Here is a 25506-nt window from a genome sequence, read left to right as displayed (position 1 = left end):
TTTTTTCCTTGCTCAAAACGTACAACACAGTGCCCACCAACTTTTGAACAGGGCTGCAAATCACAGATGTCTTCTCCCAATCATAGTTTTCAAATAAATCTAATGTAAGGCCCAAATTATTTTAACTGAAGACTCTTTTCCCCAAGCGAAAGAATCCGGTCTTTCCTTTGTACCGCTCAGTAATGCAGTCAAATGTTTAGAAAAAATGCAGTACAATTTTCTGATGCAGTCTTAACCCTTGTCGTCTCTGGCTGGTGTCAAAGCCCGAGCCCAAACCCCTGCCCAAGGCTAGTGCAGCTTCAGCCTGGAGAGACAGACCACCTGTGCCCCAGCACCACTCCCCACCCTTCCCTCACCTGCACCTTCACTTTTCTTGGATCTTCCCTCCAGTCATCATGAAGGAAGTGTTCCTCCCCCCCACCCACCCCGCCCCGGCCAAGGCCAGATCTTCCCCACAGACTTTCTCAATGGCTTTTGCTCAGCTGACCCAGCCCATTGCTCTTGAACAATCCCTCCCTCTCCACTAGTCTTTCCCATCATCACACACACAGACCAGCAGCACCGCCCCCAAAACCCTTCCCTCTACACACATGTGCTTCCAGCTCCCCCTCCATTTCTCTGCTCCCCTTTCACAGTCAAATTTTGCCCCGAAGTTGTCTCCACATGCTACTCCCAGTTCTTCACCCCCATTCCCCTCCCAACCCCTCCGATCTGGCTCTCACCCAATCCACTGCTCCACTCAAACTGTTCTTTGAGAAGCTGATAATGGCTTCCATTTTGCCAAATCCAGTGCTGACTTTTCTGGCCTTAGACTCATGAAACATTTAACACTCACCCCGACCCAACACACACACACACACACACACACACACACACACACACAGCCTTTTCTTCTCTCAACAGACTCCTTAGAGCACCTCATCCAGTCTCCTGGATTTAAATACCACGCCTTAGTTGATGGTTCCCACATTTTTATCTCCTGCCTGACCATACCTCTGGCACTGGACATTGTATCAGACTGCAAGCTTAACATCTCCACCTTGAGTCTAACAGGCATCTCAAACTTAGCTGTGTCCAAACTGAAATCGCTTGATTCTGCTCCCCGAGACTCTCCCTCGCCCCGATCTCAGCAAAGAGCTCCACCCATATCTAACTGCTCAGTCAGAAACCTCAGTTATTAGATTCCTCCTCCCCAACCTCCACCAAATCCATCGGCAAGCCCTGCCCATTCTACCTCTAATAAGCATCTCACACCCACCTGCTCCCCTGCATTCACCTCCTGTCACCTCCCCACCTGGCCTGCTCCAAATGCCTTTTTATTGCACTCCCCAATTCCACACCTGCCCTCTCCACCAATGCCACCCCCTTTAAACACGAGTTAGGGGGTATCACTTCCCACTGCAAACTTCCAGTGGCTTCCCACTACCCTTCAAATGAAACCCAAACCCTTCCAAGGCCCCGAGTCCTGCATGATCATCTCATGCTGCCCTCTCCCCCTGCCCCCTTGTCCACCTGTGCCTCTTTTTAGTCCCCCCCCACCCCAAGGCCAAAGTCCTTCCACACAGGCCCTCCTCTCTCTACCTGATGCTGTCTTCCCCTCAACCCCAATCCTCAGAGAGGCTTTTCTAGGCTCCTTTAGCTGAGTAACTGCAGGTTACTGCTCCCTGTGGTTTCATCTGAGCATTTACCACATTTTGCAAGATATATTTCTTTACATGTCTGCCTCCCCTCTGGACTATAGGCTACGCGGTGGAGTGGGGGGTGGGCAGAGGAAGATGATTATGTCTTTTAATTATCAGTGTATACCCAGAGCAGTAACACAGTGCTTAGCAAATAGTAGGTGCTCAATAAGTAGCTGCCAATACGTACGCATGAATAAACCAGATCCAGTCACAGCACGAAAGTAACTGTTAACCTCCTACAAGCCCTCGGTTACCATTTAGGCACACAAGTTCTTTTTCCCCTTCCCCTCTGTCAAAAAAGTATGTTTTTAATGTTGCTAAACCAACAGCCCAATAGCTCAGTATACTCCACTCATCCCCAGCTTGTTGTCTTCCATGAGGAAAAAGTAAAAATCATGTTTCTTCAGTAAACCCCAATTAACCAGAAGACCCTACAAGCAGCTCCCTTGAGAACTTAAACATCTTTAGAAAATACCACAGAAGCTTTTTGGTGTGTATTTTCTTTAACCCAGAAGAGAGCCATGGGATCAAACTCATGTTACCAGGACTCTGTTATTCCTTAAGATGCCACAGTATCCTTGCTGAAAAACACACCAATATCTGGACTCCAGCTGCTCTTGTCTCCCTCTCCCCGCAAAGGAAATCAACTATGTTTTAGTTTCCCTTTTATTTCATTGGTTCCCCTCCAACGTGCAAATTCAGAAATATTATTAATCCACAAGATTCCAGCTGATTCTCCTCCCTAAATCACACAGGTTTATGAAGTCAGAAATAAAACAAGCTGAAGTCAACTGCTTTTAGAGCAATCAGCACCCATCTCTACTGCCTGGGGTCTGAGCCACTTGTCTGGATCCTTACTTCTCATGTCAATGCTCAAAGTCAATAAAAACATCAAGAGCTTTTCCTCCAAAAGTGCCCGTGGTGAAATATATGATATCCCAGAAGTGACAGTAATACAATATCACTATTTTGAACCTTATCACAAATATACGACCATATCCCAATTACCCACATGTGAATTCTCCACAGAAAGTGGGTGAAGCCACACTAGGCTTTCTGGTCTCCCACTCCTCCCAAGACTACCTCCCCCTGCTGCCTGAGATTAACAGCTCAATTAACCTTAGACTTGACCAGGCATAATTAGGCAGGTGAACCAGCTGGCTGGAGGGGAAAACTTCCAAGATGAACTGAAATTATTTTTGGTGCCTGGGATTATATGCCCCACTCTCTATTAGCACATATAATTGGGACTCAACCATCACTTTTTTTTTTTTCCAAGACGGTGGCAGACTTTCATAAGCATTTACTTGCATTTGACGGTCAAGATTACCAGGCCACTCAAGAGTCCTTTTTGGAATGCCAAGGTGTAAATCCACTCTCTCCATGAGAAGACAAAAAGAGAAGTTAATCAACTCACCCAAGTTCATGAGGCAATTTGGCCGTTGGCCCAGGAAGAGACAGACTGTGGAGATCTCTTGAGACTTTTCTTCACAAGACTGAGTCACAGAATTTCAGACATGAATGGAACTCACGGATCAAACCATGCGTTTTTAAGATAAAAACTCTGAAGTCTAGAAATGGCTAGACACTGATACCCTCCCCACTTTTTCTTCCAGTGATGCTGTGCTCCTGCCTTGAGACTAAAACCACCTTAAAAGTTCTTTGTCATTTTACAAATACTGTAAACTGAGCCAACTGCTGAACACAATTTTAACATGTTCTGATTAATCAACTTTACGGAGAATCCTCAGACCTTCCCATAAAAAACCTCTGATGCTTTCAATTATTATGACCAATCCACCCATCAGAGCAGGAGAAAAAGAATTTTAAGTAAGCTTGTTTCTGTGACCACACATTTTATTATATAAGCGGCAAAGAACACTACAGTCTGTCCCCTCTCTTACCGTGAAAGCTCCCACCTCGACAAAAACCGCAGGCCCAAGTGGGTTAATGGATGCAAAACTGAGTACTTTCCACACAGTTCATAGAACAAGTGTTTTCACAGCAAGCTCACATAAATGCTATGTGATATTACCACCTGCCTGCTATGTAGAAGCCTGCTCACCAAGCTGTGAAAAGACCCATGCATACTATGGAACCTGCAAAATTAATCTTCTCAGTGCCCATAAAGCAGAAGGGAAATGCTCTTTTTTGACATGTTAAGCTGGCTTCTTAAACAATTCTTTGGCGAAAATGGACATGCCTAAAAGGGCGGAGCCCAAAGAGGTGTGTCACTCCTGGTATCAATTCCTATAAATCAAATCCTGACAATATTTTTAAAAGAATGAATTATGATTCATGGGCCTTCAAACCTTTATTACCACAGAACATTCTCAGCAGAAGAGGGAAAAAAAATCTACTGTGACTTGATTAATGGCCAAAGAAAGACAATAAAAAAATCTCATAAATTAAAAAAAAAAAAAAAAACTGAATGACCATGACCACTCTTGGCTTGGAGGGTAGACATGTAAATAATTCCCCTACCTTGGGATAAACACACATAAAGTTTCTATTTACCTTCCCAGCATATATATCAACCAGAAGCAGATTTTCAGCAAGGGAAAAATAATAGCTAATTTGTTTAACGAATGCCTAGTTAGGAACATTTGATAAGTGGCAATAATATTGAATTCCCAACTAACTCAACTCTCAAGCTGCCAAAAATCAAATTCTCAATCTGGAAATCTGATGACAGAAAGGAAAGAAAAAAAAACAAAAAAAACAAAACCACTGTCCATCAGTAACATGTAAAGAGATCATTTTTTTTTAAACCCATTTTTTTCCCCTGCTAGTATTGAGCCTGTCTATAGCACTGCAGAAAGCTTAACTTTAGTTAACCACACTGCCTAGTGTTCACTCCCTGACTCTACTAAACTTGTCTGGGTTTTAATCCCTGGTGCTAAAATTATCCTGGCCAAGTTAAAACTCCTAGCATACTTATGGTGACGATCATTTCATAATGTATAAAAATATCAAATCACTATGTTATGCAACTGAAACTAACACAATGCTGTTAAGTCAATTATACTTCAATTAAAGAAAAAAAAAAAGAAAAAGAAGGAAATAAATAAAGCTCCCAGCCTAATGAAGGTACCTGACAGCCAAGACCTACAACTCATCTGCAGAAACCAGTAGGCTGAGGACCAGGAAAAGAGGCACAGAGAAGCAAAGAGGGCTGGTTAACTAGTTAAGGGCTGAATACTCCTGGTTGTTATCCTTCCAGCGAGCACCAAAACCACATTTTCCATCACCAGACTGCTTTCTTGAGACAGTCTATGATGCAGAAGGTTGGTACCAATTGGGACAACTTAAAACTCCTTCTTAAAGCTCTGCTCCATGGCCTGCAAAAAGGTGCAAACAGCCGGCATTTTTTTAAAAGAACTCTTCAGCCATCCCTGGATCCGTCATTCTTAAACATCACTTCCATGCACTTCACAAGACAGCCGGGGCCATGCTGTTAGCAACCCGCTTCAACACGTTCACTTGCCAAAGCCGCGTCTAGTGTGGGGAAGAGTTTCCACAAAGCTGGCTCTAACGGGCCAGTCGAAGGCACACAGAGGAACCAGAAGTCATTTTCTCTTAACCTAAGGATGGCAGGCGCACATGCTCCAGCCCAGTGCTGGCCAGAGGCTGCCCGTCAGGTGCTCTCGGCCTCTGCCAGTGAATGGGTGGTTTTATGCTGTTTTTTTAAACATCTATTTCTTTAGACCACCGGCAGTAACTTCACAGTCTCCCGAACTGAAGTTGGGGAGTCAAGGGGCAGGTTTACTCCCTTACACATTTCTCCCATCTGGGTGGCCACTTTAACTTCTGGGGAGTACCCAGCCCCCGAAGAGCCCTCAGGAGCGTATACATACACATATGCATCATGTCAAAAACCCCAAAAGGCACATCCCTAGGGTCCTGCGGTTTCTTGGCTGGAATAATGAAGGCTTTATAACAACACAATCTTCAGTTGCAAGCCCCCCCCCTTTAAGCCGGGTCTGCCAATTATAGCGCCCACCTCCCCCCTCTGCTGGGATGCTCTGCAGCGCAGAGAGGGAAGAGGGAAGAAGGGAAGCAGAGAAGGCCCTGCTAACACACTGGAAGTAAAGAAGTGGGGGGAGACTTCTCCTAATCTGTCCCCCTACTTTTCTCTTCCTCTCCCCCGTCTTCTCACGGAGCATCCCCCAACTAATTTTTTAAAAATGAAACTTAATAAGCTTCTTGCCTACCTTGGCTGTTTCTGCAACAAGTGCATGGGCAATCCGACAAGAAGACCAGTCTTCGCTTGGGGGGTGAGATGGGGGGGCGAGCAGCGCTGATGGAGTAATTTCAATATTAATTTATGTCAGAGCCGCCTTCTCGAAGCGCTACTCACTTACAGTACTGCCCTCAGCCTGTAAACAAATATCGCTCCGCCAGGAAACATACTCCCCAGATGCAAGCCCCTCTCCCCAGCAGGGAACCTGGCCCTTCACGCCCTCCCCCCAAAACAGCGTGCGCCCCCACCCAGGGTAGGAAGCTCCGGGTTTCCAGAGCACCAACCCACCACCTCCGCCACCACCCCAGCAAACTTACTCGGTCCGTCTACGCCTCCACCCTCCCTTCAGGAAATCTACTCTCCATATGCATTCAGCCTCCCCGCAGGAAATCTGCTCCCCCCTCCCCCCTTCTATATACATGCACCCCTCCCTCTCCTCCTCCCCACGCGCCCTCCCCGGCCAGAAACTTACTAGCGAGAAAGCGTGCAGGCTCTCCTGATCCTGGAAACTTACTCCCAGATATAGCGCCCGCCAGCCCCCTTTCCCGGCCCTGCTCCCCTTCCTGCCCTCCGCCGCAAGCAACTCCAAACTCTCTGCATCCAGCCACTCTCCCTCCCCGGTGGAAATTTGCAGCGCGGGGCCGCGCGCGTGCATCCACCCTCCCCTTCAGGAAACTTACTCCCCATCTGCATGCACCGCCTCTCAGCCATCGCTTAGAGGGAAGGGGGTGTGCTAGGGAGACAGAAATACATATGTATCTCTCGCCCCTCCCCCGGCCGCAGCCCACTCGGGGCCGAGCCGCTGTAACCTGGCCTTACCTTTTGCATTGCTCCCCACCCTCGCCCCCTCCCTTAACCCTCCTTATCCGCTCCCCGGCGCCCCCTTTTTTCACCCATTACCCACCCCTAGCAACCGTTCCCAAGCTCCTCTCGGCCTTTTTTTTTTTAATCCAGGATGCAAATTCCTCCCCTGTCAGCAAATCGACTGTCAAATTATTTTCTAGCAAAAGGAGAAAGGCGGGGGGGGGGGGAGCAGAAGCAAAAAGGAGGGGAGGCGGGGGAAGGGAGAGAGAGGGAAAGAGGAGGGGAGAGATATCCCTCCGCAGAGCTGGGTCTGGCCGCGGGCGGGGAAGCAGGAAGTAAGGTGTCCAGCGCCGCGGCCGGCGGGTCCTCCGCCGCGGCCCCCGCCCGCGCCCCCTGTCCCCCGGGGCGCCGCGCTTTGGCCGGCGCGGGCCTCCCGGCGCATTGTTCGCAGCCTCCCTGGCGTGCGCTGCCGACCTTATCTGTGTGCTCTGCCTGTACGTGAGGTTGCACCTTTTGTAGGCTGGCAAGACTCTGGACATGGATGGGGCAGGGGGCGCGGACCAAGTTGGGGCCCCGCGCGGGACCTGTCAGCCCCGGGGTGTGGCAGACTCTCTGGCAAGGCCGGAAAATCGAGGCCCGGGAGAAGGTGGCGTGGCCGGGAAGCTGCCGCCTGAGACCCGGACCAGTGCAGGATTGTTTCCTGCGTAGCCGTCCCGGTTATTGTAACGCGCTTTGCAATCTAACGACTGGGGTTTGGGTTTTATGTTTATTTTTTAAGGGGTTGCAAAGATGCCAAGTTCTAGGTGGGCTTCGGGGAAACGGTCTGCGCCTACCCCCCGCTGCATCCCGGCTTCGGTGGGGCTGGGAGAGAGGCTGAGGCTCCCGGGAAGGGGCTTGGAGGTTCTAGAAGCGCGCGGCTCCATCCCTCCGCCCCGATGGGGGCGGGGAGGGGGTGCTGCAAACGGCGCTGGAACTGCATCCCTCTGGGGAGGGGTCTCCATCTCCGCGGCGCTGAAGGCCGGGGAGGGAGGTTGCCTAGGAGAGGGGCCGGAACCGGGCGGCGGAGGGGAGGGGAAGGGGCGCGGGTGCCGCCGCGGCGCGCGCTCGCCCCTCCTCGTGCGCCATGACTGTGGAACGTGGTGCCGGGGAGGAGGGCCGGCCGCCGGGGGCCGCCTGGGGCCGCTCGGCATTGGTGCGGAAACCCGAGCAGGGAGTAGCTCCTCGCTCAGTCTCCTCCTCCTCCTCTGCGGGAGAAACCGCTGCACCTAAACCGAGAGCAGCTGCGAGCAGCGGGCAGGGCGCGAGCTGAAAGGCAAGCCAAGGGTTCAAACCTCGGCGGCGCCATGGGGGCGAGAGCCCAACAGCCCCCTGGTCCCTCGAAGGCGCGGCCGCCCTTCGGTCCAGCCCGGGACGCCAGCACTTCCAGGCGGCTTCTCTGGTCCAAGGAAACGTGAACCAAAGATGATTGGGCTTAAACAGACTACCTCGGGCCGGGTACGGGGCATCTATCTCAGGGAGGTCCCACAAGACAGCGAGTGTTTTTTGCTCAGGAGAAAGTCATGTTTTTTTCGGTATGGGAAAATCGTTGTGCCCCTTACCCCAAATCTTCGCGCAGTATAAATAAGGTGCTCCCTCTACCCAGACTTTCGCCACTGTCCCCTCACCCCACCCCCACTCGGGCACCGGGTGTGTACAGGGCGGGGGAAGGCTATATGGGAGCTTAAAGCATGAGGTCATGGACGGAGGAGGCTGCTGCCAAAAGCGGCCGAGGTTTTTGTGTATTTTGAGGGGTAACGGTTCTCCATCTTAAGCAGTGTTAAGTTCTCCCGCAAAACCCTACGAATTCTGGGGCACCTGGACCAGAGAGCCCCCGAAAGAAGAGGGGGCTCTGCGCTGTTTCGCTCTTTGAGCTTTTGGGGGGTGCCCTGCCCTTTATGGGGCCCTTCCACATAAGCAAAGAAAGTCGAGGGACAGCGCACAGTGTCGTGGGGTTTGAGAAAGGCTCAGATGCTCGGCTCCGCCCCCCAGCGCCACTTTCCTCAGTCCTCGGTCATTTTCCAACCCGATTGCTTTCTACGATAGCCTCCTGCCCCTCTCCGACCCATTCTTCCCAAGTGGCTAGAAGAGTCTTTCTAAAACTCCGGACTACCCTCCTTCAAACCCCTCCCAATTGCTCTTAGAATAAAGCTTTGAAGCCCCCGCGCGATTTCGCCCCTACAGACCTCTCCACTCTGACAGCTCCTCCTCCCATACTGTAAGCCGGGTTGTGCTTCTTTGTTCTGTTGTTTGGGCCGGGGGTAACCCTTCCCCCTCCACGTCTTCTTACTAACTCCTGCTAGACCTTCAGGAGTTGACTCAACTGTCACTACCTCCAAGAAGCCTTCCTAAGTATACAATCTCAGCTCTAACTCCCTCAGGGAAAAAAGACCCACCCTCGACCTCCGGGCAGCCGGGCTTTGGCCGGAGCTGGCCGCAGTGGCGGCCCTTTTCCAAGCGGAGGAGGCATAGCCAAGCTTGCGCGCCATCACTGACTGGGGGCCCGACCTCCTGGGAGGGAGTTGACTAGGACAAAACCTCCAAACACCCTGTTTCCTCAAGAGACCTAGGAAAAGCAGCGCAGTACCGCCCAGAAACCTCAGCCCCTACACCTCCCACCCCCAGCACACACCCACACTCCTAATGCAAGGAGAGGTCTTTTCTAAAACTCCTCCCTGGGGCAGATAAGAAACCTGGGGCTTGAAGGGAGTAAGCGACTTGTCCAGGGTCAATGAGGAAATTGACACCCTGGTCTTTCTTGGTCCTAAACTAGAAGGAAGGATTTGGGACCTAAAGCATTGCTGCTGCACAGCCAAGGACGCTTGCATCACCTTCAAAGGACCCCTACATGCTTGGCCCACTGCCAACAGAGAGGTAGTAAGCCTAATGGTTAGTCGTGCAGGCTCTGATCTTAGGCAAGTTACTTCACCTCACTTGGTTCAGTTTCTTTGCCTGTAAAATCAGAATAATGGTACCTGCAGTGTACTGTTTTGTGAGGTTTTAATGAGTTCGTGTATGTAAAGGCCTTAGAACAGAGGCAAGTTCTTGATTATTTGTGAGTGGGGTTATGTGACCCCTCCCTTCCCAAGGACTCTAGAAAATCAGAGCCCCAGAGTCTTTACTTAGCATCAAAAACAACTTAGGGCCTAATGAACTGGGAAAGCACCCATAAATGTACAGACAGTACATACAAAGACCTTAGTTAGCCAATAGATTCAGCCCTTGACAATGCGTATGCTTGAAGACAACTCCAAATCTGGGAGCACTGGTTCTGGACTCTTAGAATGAGTGTCAGAGGGAGGACAGCTAAAGTTAAAATATTACCTTAGATCTTTGAAATCAGAGTCAAGCTGAAATAGTCCCATCCTGGTGCACAACCTGACTTAGATGACCGAAGCCCTCCTCGGGCTGCAAAAATTGTAAGGGGATTATTATTATTACTATTATTATTGTCATTAAATCCTAGTTTTCCCATTCTCAGCACTTACCCCATGGTAAAAGAGGGTTTCTTTTTAAATGCAATTCATTTTATTGGAATTGGTTTAATGCATTTACATGGTTCCAAATTCAGATAAACATTGAGAAGTCTCCCTCCCACCATGTCTGCTGCCCACCAGTTTTCCCTCTATGGAAGGTCAGAAGATATGTTCAACTGTTTTCCAGCTGAGGTCTCTGGAGAATTCCTTGGATGCCTACTTAAATTTTTATGTCCAGGGCTTCCTTCTCCAATCCAGGCAGAATCAACACCCTACTCCCAACCTGCCCACCCCTTCAACCTCAATCCTAAACAAGTTGTAGTAACAATCATGAGCCACAATTCCTGAGCTACTGACAAAAGCAAACAACCATTTTGTGATTCTTTCTCCTCCTTTATGCTAGGAATAATAGCTAAGGTTTACTGAGTGCTTTCTATGTGCCAGTCACTGTGCTAAGTACTAGACATGCTTTCTCCTATTTAATCAGCCCCAAACCATCATCATTAACCTTATTTTACAGACGCAGACAGAAGTGGAGGATCAGAGAGGTTATGTAACTTGCTCCAATTTGCATCCAGGCCAACCTGAGCCCAAACCCTCTCTCTTAACCACTAGGCCTCTTGCCTCTCTGCAACACAGGGAATATTCTGGTAGCCTGAAGGGGAAGGAGTAGAATGGAGTCTTTGGACTCAGGCAGACCTTAATTCAAGTCCTGGGTCTGGCCCCTACCAGCAATGAGAACTTGGGGAGGTTTCTTAACCTCTCTGAGCCCCAGTTCACCCACCTGTGTACTGGGACCATACATTCTTCAATGGTCAAATGAAGTGAAAGTCAAATGTATGTAAATAATGGTTTTTAAAAGGCGTAGTAAACCAAATGCAGTGTTTAGATCCTGTGTGGCTCTGATTTGAATAAACCAGTTGTTTAAAAGACTTTGAGATAATCAGGGAAATAAAATGTGGACTTGATATAGATGTTAAGAAATGGGACTTCCCTGGTGGCGCAGTGGTTAAGAATCTGCCTGCCAATGCAGGGGACACAGGTTAGATCCCTAGTCTGGGAAGATCCCACATGCTGTGGAGCAACTAAGCCCATGCACCACAACTACTGAGCCTGCACTCTAGAGCCCGCGAGGCACAACTACTGAGCCTGCGTGCCACAACTACTGAAGCCCGTGCACCTAGAGCCCGTGCTCCACAACAAAAGTCTTGTTGCGTAATGAGAGGCCCGCGCACCACAACAAAAGCATAGCCCCCGCTTGCCGCAACTAGAGAAAGCCCATGCACAGCAACGAAGACCCAATGCAGCCAAAAATAAAATTAATTAGTTAATTTTTTAAAAATTTAAAAATATAAAAATAAAAGAAATTATTAATTTTGTTACATGTGATAATGGTATTGTGGTTAAATTTCTTCTTGAGTTCTTATCTATTAGAATGCATAATGGGGAATCCGGGGTGAAAGTATGTTTAGGATTTATTTTCAAATAATCCAGCCCCCTCCCAAAAAACCAAAAGGTAAATAAAACAAGATTAGCAAAGTATGGATAATTGGTGGAGCTGTCTGTTATACTGTTCACCCTGCTGAATGTTTGAAATGTTTCAAATAAGTCTGAAATAAATGTAAAAGTAAAATAATTCTAGTTTAAAGCACTGAAATTTAAAATGATAAGGCTTATTCAATTACTATGAAATGTTATCAGTAACTATGAACTTTTTTTAAGTAGTTTGTTTTTATTGTAATTAGTCTTCATTTTTGATCTCTTACACTTTTTTAGTACTGTTAATTAATGAAAACAAACAATTGATTTTATACATTTAAGTGATAACAAACATGTGCATAGATACATGTATGTCTGTATACACATTTTTAGACAGATACACATGGATATATGTATTTGTACACACATAAAACTTGCTTGTGATCTAATTTGTGATAAATATTTACTATGAAATTTTTTAAATTGTTGAAATACAGTACTGGCTTATAGTAGAGATGCAAAAATGGCAATTTTGTTACTGTGAGACATTCAGAGCAACACTTATGTCTGGCAGGTAAATCAGGGAGGGGGCAGAAATGAACACTGCAGAGAGCAAGGTGGACATATAATTGTTAAGGATGCCCGTCAACCACTCAGAGGACAATGTACAGGAAGGAAAATGGCAGGACTGGATGATGGAGGAAGAGGCAAATTAAAATTGGGAGCCAATTTCCCCTGAGCATGTGTCTCCACAGAGCTAATTCAAAACTGCATGGCTTAAGAATCTGATGCACTGGGCAAAATTCTCAACTCTATGCTTATCAGTTCTGTCACCCAGTCCAGAACTGCTCTGAGTTTCCTCATTTGTAGTTTGGCTATAAGACCTCTCAGGCCCCTTCCAGCCATCCGGACTAGAAGTCTAAGCAATGCTGTTGGCTTTCACAAGAGAAGGATCATTTCTGAGACCACACTGGTTATTTGCCTAACTCAAGAACAGATCAAAACTGAATGGAAATGGAACTGTAGCCAATTCACAACCAAATGAAATGTTTCAGGCCCAGTGAACATTCTGTGTACCGTTCTAGGAATAATTTTTCTGTGCTCTGGATTTAAACAGCTGGAATTATTTTTTTCATATGACCCCCTTTTGAAATGCAAGTTTGTCCTCCTTGAGAGAAAATTTGCATTTCAGAGAAAAGATGAGACAGTATATTTGGTAACTCTTCAAAGAAGTGAACCCCTCCGTATAGTACTTTACATTAAAGGTGACTCTTCAGGAGCGCTTCTTAAAAACAGGGAAAACTGGAGGCATGGAGAAATGGGGGAGAAAAGGCATGGAAAGAAAATCCCAACTTTGCTCCCTGCTCTATCCAAGCCTCTGAGAGGCAACGTGACCAAATCAAGGGGCTGTGAGGGTAGAAAAAGTCAGTGGGTGCTTTAGAAATGAGTGATGGATGTAACTAATGCAGTTGTTGAAGACAGCTCAGTGGTCAAGCACCAATAAGTCTGTGGCAAGTGCAAGCAGTGAAACACTATAGTTGTAGAGTATTTCTCAAACTCATGTTTCTTTGCCATCCCTGAATTTGTAACAACCAAAGCAATGAAAGCAAAAAGTCCTGGCACAGAAGGGCTTATGGGACTCCCATTTTGAAACCAATAAGATAGCATAATTTGTTGACTGTCACCTCAACCCCCAAGTCTGTTAAGGACGGTGTTGAGAGAGCAGGCCTTACTCAAGACAGGAGGCCTAACTGGTGTTTGTTTAGTAATACTAAAAGATCACTATCTCAGGCAAGTTTCTAGCCAGAGAGAGAAAGGCTATGAGAAAGCTCTCAGTTTAAGTCTTATTTTGAAGAGAGGGAAAACAAACAAGCAAACTAGGATAGTAGATTCTGTATCCAGTACAAAAATCAAACAGCAACTCAATGGTTGAAATCACTCCTAAAACTTCCTGCACCTGCCCAGAAGGCATGCTTGGGAGTCACACATTTCAACTACAGTACCAGCACATGGTGGGTAGTGCTCAAGGGCTGCGGTGGCCCCCGCTGGTTCCCAAATGAGTGGCTTTGTTCCATGTAAGGGTGAGGAAGAGAGAGAATAAGTGAATTTCCTACTGCAGATGTAAATCTATTAAAAAGTTTTAAATTGCAGAGTGTTTAAATCTAAGTATAGATAACAGCTACTTTTCCAGAACCCCTAATGGAGTCACTTTTTTTTTTTTAAATGGGAAGGAGAACCATTAAGACCTTGTATTAGAAAAGATCCTGGCAGGAGATGGGTGGCACACTCAACAGGTAACTGAGGAGCATTTATGGTAAGTACTGTTTACAATAGTGTGCAGTCAGGGCAGGCTTCGTGAATGTGCAGCTTGTGTGGTCACACAGGACCCTGCAGTTAGAAGGTCCTGCACTGCTTAATGCCTTGCGGTCGCCATCTTGAAATCCATTGTGGTTTTTGAACAAAAAGTTCTGCATTTTCATTTTGCACTGGACCCCACAAACTATGTAGTTAGTCCTTTGTGCAGGGCTAAGGGAAACCAGCAAGGGATGGTACAGGACCAAAGAACTAAAAACAGTGTGGAACCTTTACCACCCATAAGTCAGAAAGGGCAAGAAAGAGAAATATCTGGAATGGAGGAAACGCTGTCTCTGAAGTTATGGCTGTGACTGTAGCTGTAGGAGAGGGTCACACAACACAAGTGACGGCTTTCTGTAAGAACACAACACAGAACACAGCCATAGTCAACCCACAGCCTGCAGAGAGCACAGGCAGGTGAATAGCTACCCCAGCTTCTCTCTGCCCCTGCCCTCTGACCTCCTACATGTGCCTCCCATTGGCTGAACCCTACAGGAAGCCAGGGGCTCTGGGAGCCTGTTGATGAAATCAGTGGAGGGCAGCCTGCCAGGGCATAGAGTACAGTGGAAAAAGGTAAAAGTGAATCTGGAAAGGGCAGAGAATAGCCAGCTCAGGACTTTTACCTGAAATTTTCAGGATCATGGTTAAGAGTAAATAACGTGAAAATGGAAAATTCAAACAATGAATTTCAGTAAAGGACTCTGTATTGATTATTAAAGGGTAATCATTTGGTATGCATCATGTACAAGGTTTTACATACTTTCAAGGAAAAACAAGATGATCCAAGAATTTTCAAGAAAATTAGATGTTTGAAAGAGCCATCATTAAGTGAAGAGTGAAGCCTGGGATTTCAAAATTTTTAGAAACATTCCAGGCCCCAAAGTCAAATTTTGTAGGTAACAACCCACTCCCCTTCACCCTTAGGCCAACATCACAACAAAAAGTACCTTTGACAGGCACAACATCCCAAGAATTGCAAGGACCACTAGGGCAACAGCAGCTAAATAGAATGTATTCCAACCAAGGATTTTGGTATAATTAAATATTTGTAGATACCTTTCGCACATGAGGAGCATTGAAAAGCTTGTACAAAGGGAATTCATTATGCTGCTTTGTAACCATTCTGACTACTCAATTCCTCTGAACATTTTAAGACTATTCAGATCACTTTCCAAAAAGTACATATCACTTATTAATTCACATGCCACTCAGAGTTCTTAACTATGTAGATACGGGCTAAACTATATTTATCCTTTATAATTTCCTTGAAAAATAAAGATTTTTGCTGCAAATGTGAATAAGATTGCAGGGACACACTTCATCTTTTTTAAAAAATTGAGGTAAAAGTCACAGAACACAAAATTAATCATTTTAAACTGCATAATTCAGTGATATTTAATACATTCACAATGTTGTATAATCATCACGCCTATCTAGTTCCAAAACATTTTTATCACCCCAAAGGGAAACACCATACCCATTAAGCAGTCATTCCCCATTCTTCCCTCCCCCTAGCAACTCACAACCACTTATCTGCCTTCTGTTTTTAGGTTTACCTATTCTGAATATTTCATATAAATAGAATCATAAAATACATGACCTTTTCTGTCTGGCTGCTTTCACTTAGCATAATGTTTTCAAGGTTCATTCATGCTGTAGCATGTGTCAGTACTTCATTCTTTTTTATGGCTGGATAATATCCCCTTGTGTGGATATACAACATTTTTTAAATCAGTTCATCAGTTGATGGACATATGGGTTGCTTCCAGCTTTTGACAATTATAAATGATGCTGCTATGAACATGAGTGTACAGGTACTCATTTGAACACCTATTTTCAGTTCTTTTGGGTATACACGTAGGAGTGGAATTGCTGGGTCATATGGTAATTCTATGTTTAATTTTTGAGGAACTGCCAAATTGTTTACACAACCTTTTTAAGGGAACTCTGAAATCCTTTTAGAAGCACCCATTTTACAACCACTAGATATCATACCTAGAGTAACTAAGCCCATTCTTGCCTACAAAATAAAACACATTCCAAAAAATTTTCTATGTGGGAGATACTCTAGTTAACAATTGACTTGAGTTCTTATAATTTATTTAGGTTATTGGTTTATAAAGTAATACATGCTCATTAGAGAAATTTTTAAAAACAACACCGAGTCAAAAAGAAAATACAGATCACTCGTAACCCACTGTGAACTCTTACACACACACTTTTTTTTTTACAAAAATAGCTTACCAGAGCACTTATCAATAAATCCAGCCTGAAATAGAAAATGAAATTAACTCAAAGAAGAAAAACAACACAGTAAACCTGTGAATGGTAACAATTTCACATCAGAAAGCACACTTACCTAGTTTTTGCAGTTCAGCCTGTTGCTGTAATAACCTGAAGCATGACTGTATGGTTGTGTAGGATAATTACCTAGTAAATCAACTCTGACTTTGAGTTACTGAGCCTGCATATAGAAGGTGTGGTTTTGGTTTGTTTATTCTTGTTTTTTTTTTAAATCTATTTATTTGATTTAATAATATTTGTTTTCTCCTTTGGAATTGAGTTGAGGAACACAGAATTTTGACTAACTGTCTCTTTCAGATGGATTCAGAAGTCCTACCTAGATATAGGCTTTCTTTTCTTTTCTTTTCTTTTCATAAATTTATTTATTTTATTAATTCATTCTTGGCTGCATTGGGTCCTCATTGCTGCACGCAGTAGGCTTTCTTTTCTTAAATCAAAATATAGTAAGTAATATTGACGTGTGTGTGTGTACAGTCTTATGTGTAAACATCATCACAATTAAGATGCAGATGGTTCTATCACCTTCACCCTAAAAAATCTCTTTAGAGTTCCGCTCTCCCCCTATTGTAACCCCTGGAAATCACTGGTCTGTTCTCCATTACTCCTACACTTGGCCCGAATGTCATAGAAATGGAATCATAAAGTATACAGTCTTTTGAGACTGGCTTCTCTGACTCCACATAATGTCTTTGAGACTCATTCATGTTGCTACATGTAATGATAGTATTTCATTCCTTCTTATTGCTCAATAGTGTTTATACTCTACTAGCAATAATATTTATTGCTAAATAGTATCTTAATGCCAAAGAGTATGAATGTACTCAGTTTATCTGTTCACCCATTGAAGGATTTTGCGGTGGTCTCTACTGTTAGGTGATGATTAGAATAAAGCAGATATAAACATTCACGTGCAGGTTTTAGGGCAAACATAAAATTCATTTCTCTAAGGTAAATACTTAGGAGGGGGATCATACCATATCATATGGTAAGTATGTGTTTAACTTTACAAGAAACAGGCAAATTGTTTACCTGAGTACCATTTTATATTCCAAGCAACAAATGAGAGTTCCAGTTGCTCCACAACCTCGCCGTCAGTAGATGCTGTCAGGCTTTTGTTGCTATTGATTTTATTTTCATCCTAATAGCTATGTAGTAGTATCTCATCGTGATTTTAATTTGCATTTTCCTAATAGCTGATTGTATTGACCATCTTTTCACATGCTATTTTCTCTTTGGTGAACGTACATAGACGTTTAAGTCTTTTGCCCCTCGCCTTTTTTTTTCCATCTAGCAAACTACATATTTCACCTATTTATTTTACTTATTGTTTGTCTCTCCTATTAAAATGTAAATTCCATGAGGGCAGGGGTTTTGGTCTGTGTTGTTTTTGCTCTAAGGGCTATAATGGAAAATGCGTGTAATTTACCTATCAACTATAACAGTGCTTCATACATTGTAGGAAAACTACAATAATATTTGTTGAATAAATAAGCATTTATTGCATACTTACTATGTGTCAGGGACCATTCTAAAAGCATCCTAATATTATCAGATTTTATTAGTGTTGTTGCTATTTTATTATTTCATCAATAATTTTTATTTATTCTTTACAAGTCTTTAATTGTTCAACAAACACACTGAGTGGTTACTACCTTCCAGTTACTACGCTAGGGCTTAGGAATAAAGTGAAACCTTAGGAGGTTTAACCTTAGGAGACAGGTTAATATTGTAAAATAAGAAAGGTGCTGTGATAAAGATATGCACAGGAACCTGGCAAAGCACAGTGGGGGAATACGGAATTCATACTTAAGGGTCAAGGAAAGCTTTCTAGAAGAGCTGATCACTTAAATCAAACTGAAGTGAATAAAATGCTTAGTTTATACTTTTCCTATAATATTAAACAGAATTAATTTTAAACCTCGATTACTTTGTTCCCATCTACAGTAATGTAAATTATCCAGAAAGCACTATATTTTAAAATGGCATTGAAAACAAACAAACAAAAGGCGTTGGTCTTTGTTTCCTATCAGGATAGGTACCTTTGTTTTAAGGATTATAAGAATTAAACTATAACAAGATGTTCTCCTCATTTTTTATTGGGTTGTTTGTTTTCCACTATTGAGTTCTAAGAGTTTTTCTAGATACAAGTCCTTTGTTGAATATGTGATTTGAAAATATTTTTCCCCAGTCTATAGCTTTTCTTTCTCTTAGTGTCTTTCACAAAGCAAAAGGTTTTCATTTTAATAAAGTCCGATTTGTCCATTTTTTTTCTTTTATGAGTTGTGCTTTTGATATCAAGTCTAAGAAAACTCCCTGATCCCAAGTCATAAACATTTCTACTATATCTTCTTCTAAAAGTTTTATAGTTTTACGTTTTACATCTATGATCTATTTTTGAGTTAATTTTTGTATAAAATGTGAGACTGAGGTCAAGTTTTTTTTGTCTTTAGCTTTTCGTGGCATACTTTTGCATATGGATGTTCAGTTATTCCAACATCATATATTGAAAAGGCTATCCTTTTTCCATTGAATTGCTTTTTTACCTTTGTCAACAACTGACATTTTGTGACTCAATTGCTTGATATATTCTGATCCATTGATCTATGTCTCTATCCCTCCACCAGTACCACAGTGTCTTAATTATTGTTCCTTTACAGTAAGTTTTAAAATCAGGTAGATGATTTCTCCCACTTTATCCTTCTTTTTCAAAATTGTTGTGGCTATTCTGGTCCCTTCACCTTTCCAAATAAATTTTAGAATCAGCTTGTCTATATCCACAGAAATCTTATTGGACTTTTGATTGGAATTGTATTAAATCTATAGATTTCTTCAGAGAAAATTGACATGTTCAACTAAATTGGGTCTTCCAACCCATGAATCCAGTATGTCTCTCCATTTATTTATGTCCTTTGACTTCTCTCCTCGGTGTTTATAGTTGTCAGCATACAGATCCTGCACAAGTTTTGCTAAATTTATACCTAAGTATTTCTCTTTTAAAAATTTTAAATGAAATATATATTTTAATTTTGATTTCCAAATTGTTTAAGCATGTAGAAATATAATCTTTTTGAGTTAGCCTTATCTCTTGCAGTTGTGCTAAACTCATTTATTAATTTAAGACTTTTTCGGTAAATTCCTTGGGATTTTCTGTGTAGAAAATCATGTCACCTGCAGATAGGTACAGTATTCTTTCTTTCTAATCTGTATGCCTTTACTTTCTTTCTCTGCCTTGCTGCACTGACGAGGACTTCCTGTACTATACTGAATAGGAGTGTTGATAGAGGACATCTTTGCTTTGCTCCTGATCTTAGGAGAAAGCATTCAGTGTTTCGCCATTAAACATTACATTAGGGGCTTCCCTGGTGGCGCAGTGGTTGAGAGTCCGCCTGCTGATGCAGGGGACATGGGTTCATGCCCTGGTCCGGGAAGATCCCACATGCTGCGGAGCGGCTGGGCCCGTGAGCCATGGCCACTGAGCCTGCGTGTCTGGAGCCTGTGCTCTGCAACGGGAGAGGCCACAACAGTGAGAGGCCCGCGTACCAAAAAAAAAAAAAAAAAACATTACATTAACTGTAGGTATTTTGTAGATGGCCTTTATCAAATTAAGGACATTTCCTTCTATTTCTATATTGCTGAGAGTTTTTATCATGAATCAATGCTGGATGTTTTCAAATGCTTTTTCTGCATTGTTTGATATGCTCATGACATTTTTCCTTTTTAGTTTTTTAATATGGTGAACTATATTGATTGATTTTTGAATTTGGAGCCAGTCATGCATTTCTAGGATAAACCCCACTTGGTCACGGAGTAGTATTCTATTTATATATTGCTGGATTTGATTTCCTAGTATTTTTTTTTGAAGATTTTTGTGTATGTTCATGAGGGATAGTGGTCTATAGTTTTCTCTCCTTGTACTGTCTTTGCCTAGTTTTTTGGTATCAAGGCAATTCTATCCTCATAAAATGAGTTGGGAAGTGTTCTCTTCCCTTCTGTTCTCTGGAAGAGATTGTGTAAAATTGGTGCTATTTGTTCTTTAAAAGTTTGGTAGAATTTACCAGTGAAACCATTTGGGCCTGGAGGGTTGTTGGGTTTTTTTTAAGGTTTTTACCTATGGATTCCATTTCTTTAATATATATGTTGCCTATTTCTTCTTTGTGTGAGTTTTGGAAGTTTGTGGCTTTTAAGGAATTGGTCCATTTCATCTAAGTTATTGAATTTATGTGCATAGAGCTGTTCAGAGCACTGCCTTTTAATATCTGTGGGGTCTTTAATGACATTGGTAATTTGTGTCTCTTCTGTGTTTTTAAATTTTTAGTATGGCTAAAGTTTATTGATCTCATTGATGTTTTCAGAGAATCAGCTTTTGATTTTATTGATTTTCTTTATTGTTTTTCAGTTTTCAAGGTCATTTTTTCTGCTCTTTATTATTTCCTTCTTTCTGCTTGTATTTGGTTTATTTTGCTTTCCTTGGTTTCTTAAGATGGACGCTTAGTTGTTGATTTGAGACCTTTCATCTTCTCTAAGATAAGCTATTTTTTTTTTTTTTTTTTTTTTTTTTTTTTTTTGCGATACGCGGGCCTCTCGCTGTTGTGGCCTCTCCCGTTGCGGAGCACAGCCCCCAGACGCACAGACTCAGCGGCCATGGCTCACGGGCCCAGCCACTCCACGGCATGTGGGATCTTCCCGGACCAGGGCACGAACCCGTGTCCCCTGCATCGGCAGGCGGACTCTCAACCACTGCGCCACCAGGGAAGCCCCTAAGATAAGCTATTTTATAATGCTATAAATGTTGCTTTAAGAACTGCTTTAATTCACCCCAAAATTTTTTATGTGTTGTGCTTCATTTTTGTCCAGGCAAAAATATTTTCTAAGATACATGTATCCCAATGTTCATTGCAGGACTATTTACAATAGCCAAGACATGGAAGCAACCTAGATGCCTGTCAATAGATGAATGGATAAAGAAGATGTGGTACATATATACAATGAAATATTACTCAGCCATAAAAAAGAATGAAATAATGCCATTTGTAGCAACATGGATGACCTAGAGAGTATTGTACTAAGTGAAGTAAGCCAGACAACGACATATATCATATGATATCACTTATATGTGGAATCTAAAAAAAAAAAGATAGAAATGAACTTATTTACAAAACAGAAAGAGACACACAGACATAGAAAAAAAACTTATGGAAAGTGGGGGGAGGGATAAATTAGGAGGTTGGGAGTAACATATACACATTACTATGTATGAAATAGGTAACCAACAAGGACTTACTCTATAGCACAGGGAACTATACTCAATATCTTGTAGTAACCTATAAGGGAAGAGAATCTGAAAAAGAATATAGCCCCTAGCCCCCTGAGTCTCTTTCCACTAGACCCCCATTACTTTAGCTTCTCCTTCAGGAAACCCCAAACCTTCCTTTAATTTAGCAACTAAAGAGTTAATGTCTGACACCACAGGGAGTTTACTGGACTGAGCTCCAGTGCTGTGATTGAAACTATTCTGATTGGTCAAGGCCAGTGCCTACCGGTCATTAAATATTTGGAATATCACCTCTGCCGGTACCTTATGTTTGTACAGCATTTTATAGTTTACAAAAGATATTTACATATATTATCTTAGTTAAGCTTCATGCCGGCTCCGTGACATCAGTACAAATTGTTATTGCCATCATAAAACATCTTAATTATAAAATTAACACATTAAAAAATAATAATAATAAATAAATAAATAAATAAAATTAACACATATTAGTGTGGAAAATGAATTACTATTGGGGACTCTCTGCTCAGAAAAATTATCACTTACACAAGATCACATGGTTATAAGAGTTTGGGTCTAAACTCCTAACAGCTTCAAGAATTGTCATATCTTAAGTGCTCAGTTTAGGGAAGGAAGATTTCACTCTGCACTGGATAGATCTGGGAAGGCAATTCCAGGAGGAAGGCACTGAGCTTGTACCGAGGAGCTAGTGGGATCTGGTTGACAGAGAGGCAGAGCAAGGATATTCTACTCAGCAACAGTGTGAAATGTGGCCCAAATGTAGTAAAAAATCCTATTTCCATGATCATTTCAAGACACCTTCTCTGGAGGTGCTGGAACTGAAATTCCCCAATGTTGAGTCACAAAGATCACCTGAGGCAAAGCTCTCCTCTCCTACCTTGCTTGTTCAATTCTGGAGCAGGTGGAGGAGACAGGGAATGGGCTTTCTGAAGCTGCTGAAGCTGAATTGTATTTATTGAGTCATTTTTCTCCTTCACACTTGGGTCCCTCCAGATAGAGCAATTGATGAAAAAGAAAGTGAGGAAGTCTGAAGTATTATTCACAGCCCCCTCAGCTGCTGTTACCAAGTCCACACAAAGGCTTATCCAAGGAGAGAATGGTGCTCTAGGCCACCATAGTCCTAAAGTTCTTTGAGTGTTTGTGTTCTGTATGCAATAGCAATGGGAACCATTTGCTCACATCACACTCCTTAGGTCATTTAACAGCAGCACTGGGCCATTCCTTACGGTGCTGCCAGGTGGCAAGATGGCAGGGTCAATTTCCAAGATGTCGCTGATGGCGTCCTCAAGGTTGAATTGAACAAGTGTCTCACTTGGGAGCTGGCCAAAGATGACTACTCTGGAGTTGAAGTCCGATTTACACCAACCAGGACGGAAATCATTATCTTGGCCTCCAGGACACACAATGTTCTTGGTGAGAAGGGCTGGTGGATCCAGGAATTGACCGCTGTGCTTCAGAAGAGATTTGGCTTCCCTGAGGATAGTGTAGAGCTTTAGGAGGAAAAGGAATATACGAGAGCTCTGTGCACATCACCCAGGCAGGATCTGCAGTACACACTTCTAGGAGGGCTTGCTGTGGTGTGCTGCAGGTCATCATGGAGAGTGGGGACAAGGGCTGCTAGGTCGTAATGCCTGGGCAACTCCAAGGACAGAGGGTTAAATCCATGAAGTTGTGGATGGCCTGATGACCCACAGTGAGGAGCTTGTTAGCTTCTACACAGACACCACTGGGTGCCATATGCTGCTCAGACAGGGTGTGCTGGACATCAAAGTGAAGATCGTGCTGCTTTGGGACCCAAGTGGAAAGATGGGCCCTTAAGAAGCCCCTGCCTGACCACTGAGCATGGTGGAACCCATAGATGAGACACTGCCCACTGTCACTTCCCCATCCTTGAGCAGAAGGGAGGGAAGCCATAGACGCCTGCCATGCCAGCAAGTACCCAATGCATAACACAGTCTCCTTGGCAGCTGGATTTGGAGTCTGATGTTGCTCTATAAAGACCTTCAATAAAATCTTTTTTAAAATGTAGGGTTGCATCCAGGTTTCATGGAGCCTGAATCTTATACAATCTGGGGCCTCTTTTTTTTTTTAATTTATTTATATTTTTGGCTGCTTTGGGTCTTCGTTGCTGTTCGCAGGCTTTCTCTAGTTGCAGCGAGCGGGGGTTACTCTTCATTGTGTTGTGCGGGCTTCTCATTGCAGTGGCTTCTCTTGTTGCAGAGCACAGGTTCTAGGTGCACGGGCTTCAGTAATTGTGGCACACCACATGGGCTTAGTTGCTCCGCAGCATGTGGGATCTTCCCTGACCAGAATCAAACCCGCGTCCCCTGCATTGGCAGGCGGATTCTTAACCACTGCGCCACCAGGGAAGTCTGGGGCCTCTTTTTTAAAAAAAGAAAACACAATTACAAACAGAAAATCAGCTATAGAACTTTGGAAAGAACTTGTAAGTGAGGGTCCAGAAGCTTTAACTTCATTAGCAACCCAGTTGCTTAACATGGATAACAGATCTGATAAAAAGAAGGGAAATTATTCAGTTAAATAGCATAGGATTATTGTTCTCTGTATATTCACCTCTGCTTAACCGTAATTTTTAAAATCTGCTAAGAGAAAGGGAAACTATCCAACTAATAGCACGGGAGTATTTTTTTTTATGGTACCTGTGCTCCCAGACTTTTTTTTCTCTCTCTCCAGTACTTTTATCGAGATATAATTGACATACAAAAACTGCTCATATTTGAAGTATACAGTCTAAGTTTTGAAATGTGTATACCCCTGCGAAAGAATCACCATAATCAAGATAATGAATATATTCATCAGTCTCAAAAGTTTCCTCATGCACCTTTGTAATTCTTCCGTCCAGCCCCTGCTTATACCTTCGCCTCCATTTTTTCATATATTTTAATCTGCTTTTCTAGTTGTTTAAGGCAAAAGGATAAATTTGGACCCTGTTGTTTCATCTTGTCCAGAAGTAGATGCCTCCAGGCTTTTTTAACACAGAGAAGCATATAATCAATCCAAACATAAAGAGGTGAAGAGATGCTCCTTTAGGGTGAGTATGGTTTTGAACAGAGGAACTAGAAGACCAGTAAGGTTTTGAACAGAGGATCTAGAAGACCAGTAAGAACTCCCCCATCTTAATTAAGGGCAAAAAGGGAGGAGAACACACCTAAGAGGTGTCCAGTCCAGATGGGTCTTTCTTTGCAAATCCACAGATGCACTTTTGAGATGTAATCATCAATGCAGAAATCACGTAAAAGAAGATGACATTTTCTCCCATTCTTGACTTGTCATAAACCCAAAATGAAATTAATTTTGGTTTCAATTTATGTGTCTTGGATATGAGCCACTATTATGCTGAATGTACTTGTGCCTAAGTGAAGTTTCTATATGAATTCAATGAGTGTTCAATTCTTCAGTGTTCACTGAGCACCTATACGTATACTGGGGATTTGCAGAGACCCTTGCATCCTGCCTCGCCCTCTGCTTAGTCTCTGGCAGGTTTATCATCCAAGGCTGGGCCCAAATGCTCCTTCTAGGGCCACTCAGCCTAGTCATTTTTTCCTTCCAAAGTACTTGCCAACTGTACATTTAGTTCTCGGTGAACACTTTCCTGAATAGCTTGTCTTATTGCTAAATGTTTTTCCAATGTATGTATGAATGAGATCATAAACCTCTTAAAGGCAAGTCCATATCCATACTACTTCTTAGCACCTGTGCCCGCATCACAGAGCCTAACACAATTTGATATATATTTATTTTACTTTAATATCCTTATTATATAATTAACTCTTGTTCATAATGAAAATGTTCATTATGGAAATGTTAGATGAT

The 25506-nt window shown here is 43.3% G+C and overlaps 1 protein-coding gene and 1 pseudogene across 11 annotated transcripts in view; one reads left to right on the top strand and one right to left on the bottom strand.

Annotated features, from left to right (window-relative positions):
• The window catches only part of TRERF1 (transcriptional regulating factor 1), a 207661-nt gene extending 200765 nt beyond the window's left edge, over positions 1-6896 (bottom strand). For 9 of the 11 annotated variants that reach the window (XM_060110165.1, XM_060110162.1, XM_060110170.1 and 6 more), the window contains exons 1-2: positions 6398-6724; positions 5897-5982 (exon numbers count right to left, since the gene is read on the bottom strand). The gene's annotated coding sequence lies outside the window, so the exon portion shown is untranslated. Of the gene's footprint in view, positions 1-5896; positions 5983-6242; positions 6298-6397; positions 6725-6829 lie in introns of those variants that run through there. The other 2 variants (XM_060110163.1, XM_060110164.1) reach the window with 2 other exon arrangements.
• A 3468-nt stretch (positions 6897-10364) lies between these two features.
• LOC132497898 (small ribosomal subunit protein uS3-like) lies at positions 10365-23588 on the top strand (annotated as a pseudogene).
• Positions 23589-25506: the final 1918 nt, after the last annotated feature.

This window comes from Mesoplodon densirostris, chromosome 10, assembly GCF_025265405.1.
Source record: "Mesoplodon densirostris isolate mMesDen1 chromosome 10, mMesDen1 primary haplotype, whole genome shotgun sequence".
NCBI lineage: Eukaryota > Metazoa > Chordata > Mammalia > Artiodactyla > Ziphiidae > Mesoplodon > Mesoplodon densirostris.
This window is presented reverse-complemented; position numbering and strand designations above follow the sequence as displayed.